General features: G+C 40.1%; 1 non-coding gene across 1 annotated transcript; it reads right to left on the reverse strand.

Annotated features, from left to right (window-relative positions):
• Positions 1-346: 346 nt before the first annotated feature.
• LOC115030733 (small nucleolar RNA SNORA48) lies at positions 347-490 on the reverse strand. Its single transcript, XR_003836329.1, has one exon. It is a non-coding gene; the product is annotated as a small nucleolar RNA SNORA48 (small nucleolar RNA).
• Positions 491-6,842: the final 6,352 nt, after the last annotated feature.

Below are 6,842 nucleotides of genomic sequence, written 5' to 3' on the forward strand. Positions count from 1 at the left end.
TCGTGGACCTAGGTAACAGAGCTGGGCACTCACGACATACTATTCCTCTCCAACCTTAAGTCTCCAGTTCCATCTCTCTTCATAATGCTCAAGCTGCTCTAGTTTTCTTTCCTTCCCATCTGACCATTATATACTAGCACATGGTAGTGGTTCCTGCTGCAGGCAGGCCATGCTGCTGGCAGACCCCCGAGTGACATCCTCCATCTGTGCTGCACTGTGTAGTGTGGCAGCAATCAGGTGTCTATGGTCCACCTGTGCTGTGCACTGAAGGGCAGGTCTGTGAGTGACATGGTGGTCTGCAGGTCTGTCTGTCTGTCTTTCTTCTGGATCTGATTTGACTTGATTTTTATGAGTCATAGGCACAAGACAGCTTTGGCTACCATGCCAAGAATCAAGCTAGGATGAACAAAGGACTGTCATCTGCTCTGCCCCTACCTGATATAAGAACAATGCCACCAATAAGGTGTCTCTTTGCCCATTGCCTGGGGAGGGGGCAGTCATTAATTATTTTCAGTTACCTTTGAATTAAATATTGAAATGTGTGTGTGTTTATAGGAAGATTCAAAAGTTTTCATTTTATGGAATATTTAAAACATACTTCAGCCACCCATTCTATTCTGGAACTATCATTAGATGTATTTGGAGATGTCAGTAAAACTACTCTCTTTCTCCTCCTCCTCCTCCTCCTCCTCCTCCTCCTCCTCCTCCTCCTCCTCCTCCTCCTCCTCTTCCTCCTCCTCCTTTTCTTCCTTCTCCCTCATTTTTTTTTTTTGGACATAGAGTATCTCTATGTATCTCTGGAAGTCCTAGAAAAATAAATATGGTAAGTAGCAGTACTTTCCTAAAGTATAGTTATGAAAAATTATAAAATTACATATTAAGAGACAAATGTATACATATCAATGTAAAAGATAATGTGTACCAGATGCAGTGACATGCTGTACAGCACTCTTCTTTTATAAAAGTTGATAATGTCTAAGTTGAGGACATATCTTTCTATTTATGACTAATTACTAAGCACTTTATGCTGGCATCTGAGCTGGAGGCAAAATGAAAATTATGAGTGAAATTAAGTAACAAACTTTTAAAAATTATGATTTTCTTTAGTTTCCTAGCATTTTGGTTATTGTAAAATGGTTAATTATCCACTCCACTCTATCAATTGATCTAGTTTTCCAAATATATACCAGTTTACTTTATGTTTCTGGCTATGTGCCAGGATTGAGTCAGTCAGAATCTAGGGTTGAGGTCAGATCTCTGGTCTGATAAGTCAAGCAGTATTTGTATCCACTCATTCTAAACTAGGCAAAGTATAAGTCAGTCTAAATTATATTTCTGTTTTTCTAATCAGTTTTTAAAATGGAAAACTGGTTGTGCCAGCTCTGAACAGACTAGTCTGTTCTGTTAAAATTGCTATTAAAGGGATATACAGTGGATTGTTTTTAATCATTATTCAGAGTGTGTACTGATGTTGGGGAAGATTTTGATATCTGAAATAAGGGTTGACAAGGCAAGATTATAGGAGAAGGTGAGAAAATAGGCTCAATTCCTTAGGTAAAGGCCACCAGTTTTTAAAAGAAAATTCCTGTATATAGCCAAGCGCATGTGGGAAGGTATGGGGGAGGCTTGATTTCCATCATTGTCCCCAAAGTCACTCCAAGTAAATTCTCTGTCATATCTGTTTAAAAGCAATGGGTTTATGAGGCAAAAACAGTAAAAGCCCCACAGCAAAGCTTCCAAAAGAATTATTCCATTGAGCACTCAGAAAATTCTGAAGTAGCCACTTCCTAAATTTCATAATTTGGAAGCTTAAGCTTGACTTTAGATACTCAGCCTTCTCTGGAGCTATCATTAAATGTGTTTGGAAGAATCAGTAAAACTCGTTTAAAAAAAAAAAAAGACAGGGTCTCTCTATATAGTCTTGTCTGTCTTGGAACTCAAAATATAGATGAGGCTGTTCTTGAACTCACAGAGGACCACTATTCTCTGCCTTTCCCATCATTCCTAGCCCAATAACAGTCTTTTAACAAGAAAACCTTTCTACATTGGTGTCATGAATACAGATATATTGTCATAATTGGTATGTATGTAAGATTCACATATTCTTTTTTTTTTTTTTTTTTTTTTTTTTTTGGTTTTTAGAGACAGGGTTTCTCTGTGTAGCCCTGGCTGTCCTGGAACTCACTTTGTAGACCAGGCTGGCCTTGAACTCAGAAATCCACCTGTCTCTGCCTCCTAAGTGCTGGGATTAAAGGTGTGTGCCACCACTGCCCGGCAGATGCACAGATTCTAATAATGGAAAACAAGATTCTTTGCAGACCATCTTGATTGAAAAACCAACTTGGTTGCAGGCCAGTTGAATATACTTGGGTTGGTGGACTCAGTTGCCAAGCAAGATACATCTTCTTCATTTCAGAATTTTGGTTGCGGGGGCGGGGGGGGAGCGGTAATAGTTAGCTAAATATAGCTGTCTCCTAAAGATCACTAAACTTTTCTAAAACAGGTTGTATGATCACCCACGAGGCCTCCTCTGTTAATTTATACTTGGATGAGAAATTCAGTTAACTTCAGAGTTCATCTAGACAGCGTTACCTCATCTGCAAAGTGAAGACACAAAAAAGGCTCTTCCAGATCTAAAGATCTGTGGTTGTGGTTATTTGCTACTGATTCATTTCCAAGGGACAACATGGTGCTTTGCCTTTTCCTGGGAGTATATAAGCAAACACCCCCTCCCACTTTATAAGGCATACAATTCCACTCAAGTCCAGGTTAGTGAACCAGTGTTCTCTTTGTGGTGACTTAAAGCAGTGTGGGTAAGATTACTTACAGAAATGTTAATGAAATGTTAAGAAAATGCTAATTTAGCCGGACAATGGTGGCACACATCTTTAATCTTTAATCCCAGCACTTGGGAGGCAGAGGCAGGTGGATTTCTGAGTTTGAGGCCAGCCTGGTCTTCAAAGTGAGTTCCAGGACAGCCAGGGCTAATTTCAAGCACAAGGAGAAAAATTATCAAGAATATTTCCATGATGTTTGTAGAACATGATTTTAATATTTTCTTTTTTTAAGATTTATTTATTTATTTTGTATGTGAGTACACTGTATCTGTACAGATGGTTGTGAGCCTTCATGTGGTTGTTGGGGATGGAATTTTTAGGAACTCTGCTCGCTCCTGTAGGCCCTACTCCTCCAGTCAACGCTGTTAGCTCTGGTCAGCCCCACATGGCTCACTCAGTTCCTGCTTGCTCTGGCCCAAAGATTTATTTATTATTATATGTAAGTACAGTATAGCTGACTTAAGATGCACCAGAAGAGGGCATCAGACCTCATTACAGGTGTGTGTGAGCCGTCATGTAGTTGCTGAGACCTTCAGAAGAATAGTCCATGCTCTAACTGCTGAGTCATCTCGCCAACCCAATTTTAATATTTTCAACTGTTAATATTCAACAAATAGAATAATTATATGTCAGTGTTATGTCTCCCTTTTCATTTCTGATTTTATTAATTTGAATACTGTCTCTGTGCCCTCTGGTTAGTCTGGCTAAGGGTTTATCTACTTTGTTGATTTTCTCAAAGAACCAGTTCCTGGTTTTGTTGATTCTTTGTATAGTTCTTTTTGTTTCTATTTGGTTGGTTTCAGCCCTGAGTTTGATTATTTCCTGTGGTCTACTCCTCTTGGGTGAATTTGCTTCCTTTTGTTCTAGAGTTTCCAGGTATGCTGTTAAGCTGCTAGTGTATGCTCTCTCTAGTTTCTTTTTAGAGGCACTCAGAGCTGTGCGTTTTCCCTTAGCACTGCTTTCATTGTGTCCCATAAGTTTTGATATGATGTGTCTTTATTTTCAGTAAATTCTAAAAAGCCATTAATTTCTTTCTTTATTTTTCCTTGCCAAAGTTATTACTGAGTAGAGCATTGTTCAGCTTCCCTGTGTATGTGTATTTTCTGTTGTTTTTGTTGGTATTTAAGGGCAGCCTTATTCTGTGGTGATCTTGTGGGATTATTTCAATCTTGTATCTGTTGAGGCCTGTTTTGTGACCGATTATATGGTCAATTTTGTAGAAGGTACCGTGGCTGCTGAGAAGAAGGTATATTCTTTTGCTTTAGGCTGAAATGTTCTATAATTATCTATTAGATCCATTTGTTTCATAACTTGTGTTAATTTCACTGTGTCTCTGTTTAGTTTATGTTTCCATAATCTGTCTATGCTGAGAGTGGGGTGTGGGCTGTGATGTGTGCTTTGAGATTTAGTAGTTTCTTTTATTAATGTGGGTGCCCTTCATTTGGAGCACAGATGTTCAGAATTTAGAGTTCATCTTGGTAGATTTTTCCTTTAAACAGTATGAAGTATTCTTACTTATCTTTTTTGATAACTTTTAGTTGAATGCTGATTTTATTTGATATTGGAATGGTTACTCCAGCTTGTTTCTTGGGAATCATTTGCTTGGAAAATTATTTTCCAATCTTTTACTCTGAGGTAGTATCTGCCTTTGTCACTTAGGTGCATTTCCTATATGCAGCAAAATGATGGGTCCCATTTAAGTATCCAGTCTCTTAGTCTATGTCTTTTTTAGGGTAATTGAGTCCATTGATGTTAAGAGATATTAAGGAAAAGTGATTGTTACTTCCTGTTATTTTTGTTGTTAGAGGTGGAATTATATTTCTGTGGCTATCTTCTTTTGGTTTCTTTTAAAAGATTACTTTCTTGTTTTTTCTAGGGTGTAGTTTCTCTCCTTGTGTTGATATTTTCCATCTTTTATCCTTTGTAGGGCTGGATTTGTGGAAAGATATTGTGGAAATTTCTGTTGCTTATGTTTTATAGTTGCCTCCCGAGATCTGATTATCTCTAGTGCTACCTGCTCTCACTAAATCTGACTGGAGCCTGTCCTTATTGTGATTCTGGTTGTGTCAGAACTCCTCAGAGTTCAGCCATCTATGTGATCCTGTGATTCTGGGATCCTGTGAGCCTGAGATCCTGGGTGTGTCAGAGCTCCTGGAAGTCAAGCTGCCTCTGGGACCCTGAGATCCTAGTGTTACCAAGCTTCTATGATCCTGGAATCCTGAGATCCTGTTTTCTTGAGCATTTTTGAGTGCCTGGGAGTGGAACTACTTCTGGGTATTGTGGGACTGGCTGTGGAGTTCATGCCCAATGTCTGCTCAGGACACCGGCCCAGACCTGAAGGATATCATGCCATTGGTTGGGCTGAGTTCCTGGGTGCTTGTGTCCCAATGGTCCCAGTTACCTCTGGTGTTGGGGCAGATGTTGTGTCCTCCTCAAGTCTGATCCTATGATCCTGGGCTTGTTAGACCACTTGGGATTGGATCTTCCTCTGGATGTTGTGGGACTGGCTCCTCTAATTTCTTTCTATTGCTGTGATAAAATACTGTCCAAAAAAAACTTGAGGAGGGAAGGGTTTATTTAACTTACAACTTACAGTCCGTCATAAAGGTAAGCCAACACAGAAAAATCAGGGCAGGATCCTGTAGGTAATAACTGAAACAGAGACCTGGCAGTTGTGCTGACTAGTTTTATGTCAACTTGACCCAAACTAGAGTCATCTGGGAGAAGGGAGCTCAACTGAGAAAATGCCTACATTAGTTTGGGCTGTAATCAAGCTTATAGGGCCTTTTCTTAGTGATTGATGTAGGCAAGCTTAGTCCATTGTGGGTGGTACCACTCCTGTGATAATGATCCCAAGTTCTTAAAGAAATCAGACTGAGCAAGCCTTGAGGAGCGAGCCAGTAAGCACCATTCTTTGATGGTCTCTGAATCAACTCCAGCTTCCAGGTTCTTTCTGTTTGAGTTCTGATCCTGCTGTCTTTCAGTGATGAACAGTGATTTGGAAGTATAAGCCACATAGATCCTTTCCTCTCCAAGTTGCTTTTGTTCATGGTGTTTGAACACATCAATAAAAACAATTACAGGAGGGATACTGCTTACTGGTGTGCTATGCATGGTTTGCTCAGATTACTTTTTTGTACAACCCAGGAACATAGTCCCAGGGGTAAGCACAGCTTACCCTCTGGGCCCTCCCCACATCAATCAAGAATTTAAAAATGATGGCACATACATGTCTAGGAACCAGTCTAATGGAGAAAATTCTTCAGTTGAGGTTCCCTTTTGGAAGTGACTGACTCTGGTATGTCAAGTTAACAAAGAGTAAGCAGCACAAGCAGTGTTATTGAACTGGGGGGGGGGGCGGTCAAGGAGGGTCACAGATTGTGCCCAAGTCTGGGTCTGTGCACTTGTACCCAGTGAACCAATAAAAAGGTAAATTAATAGTGGAAGGCAAGGGAGGAGGAGGAGGAGGAGGAGGAGGAGGAGGAGGAGGAGGAGGAGGAGGAGGAGAACAACAACTGCAGCAGCAGCAACAACAACAACAACAGCAACTAGGAGAAGATGATTTATTCAATGTGGCCCCAGGAGAAAGAGAGACAAGTAGATGTAGCCCCTATCTCCAATTCTGCTTGTCTTTCAGGTCCTGAAGTGACATCCAAATTTAAATAGAAGGCAATGTAATCAGTGTGGTCTGCCTACTTTGCCACCATTGACAACATCATTATATGGACTTCAGTTTCATCCTGTGAGGTGGTCTGACAAGTTGTTATAACTGTGTGAAATCTCCTTTCTTCCTCTCAGCATGAGATTCCTGGGGAAATTCCTCTAGGAATTTCCTTTAGGGTCTATTGTTTCAAAAGTGTGATAGTTACTTTGAGAGAGACAGTATCTGTTAGTTTCTGTCAGGTGAGTTACAGCAGGCTTTGTAGTTTGATTTGAAGTTTCCATAGAGAAGGAGTTCTTTATTGTATCTCATACCTTCAACTGTAAGGGACTAGAAAAGTTGTG

The sequence above is a fragment of the Mus caroli genome, unplaced genomic scaffold (assembly GCF_978045245.1).
Source record: "Mus caroli unplaced genomic scaffold, Mus_caroli_1 scaffold_3, whole genome shotgun sequence".
Classification (NCBI taxonomy): domain Eukaryota; kingdom Metazoa; phylum Chordata; class Mammalia; order Rodentia; family Muridae; genus Mus; species Mus caroli.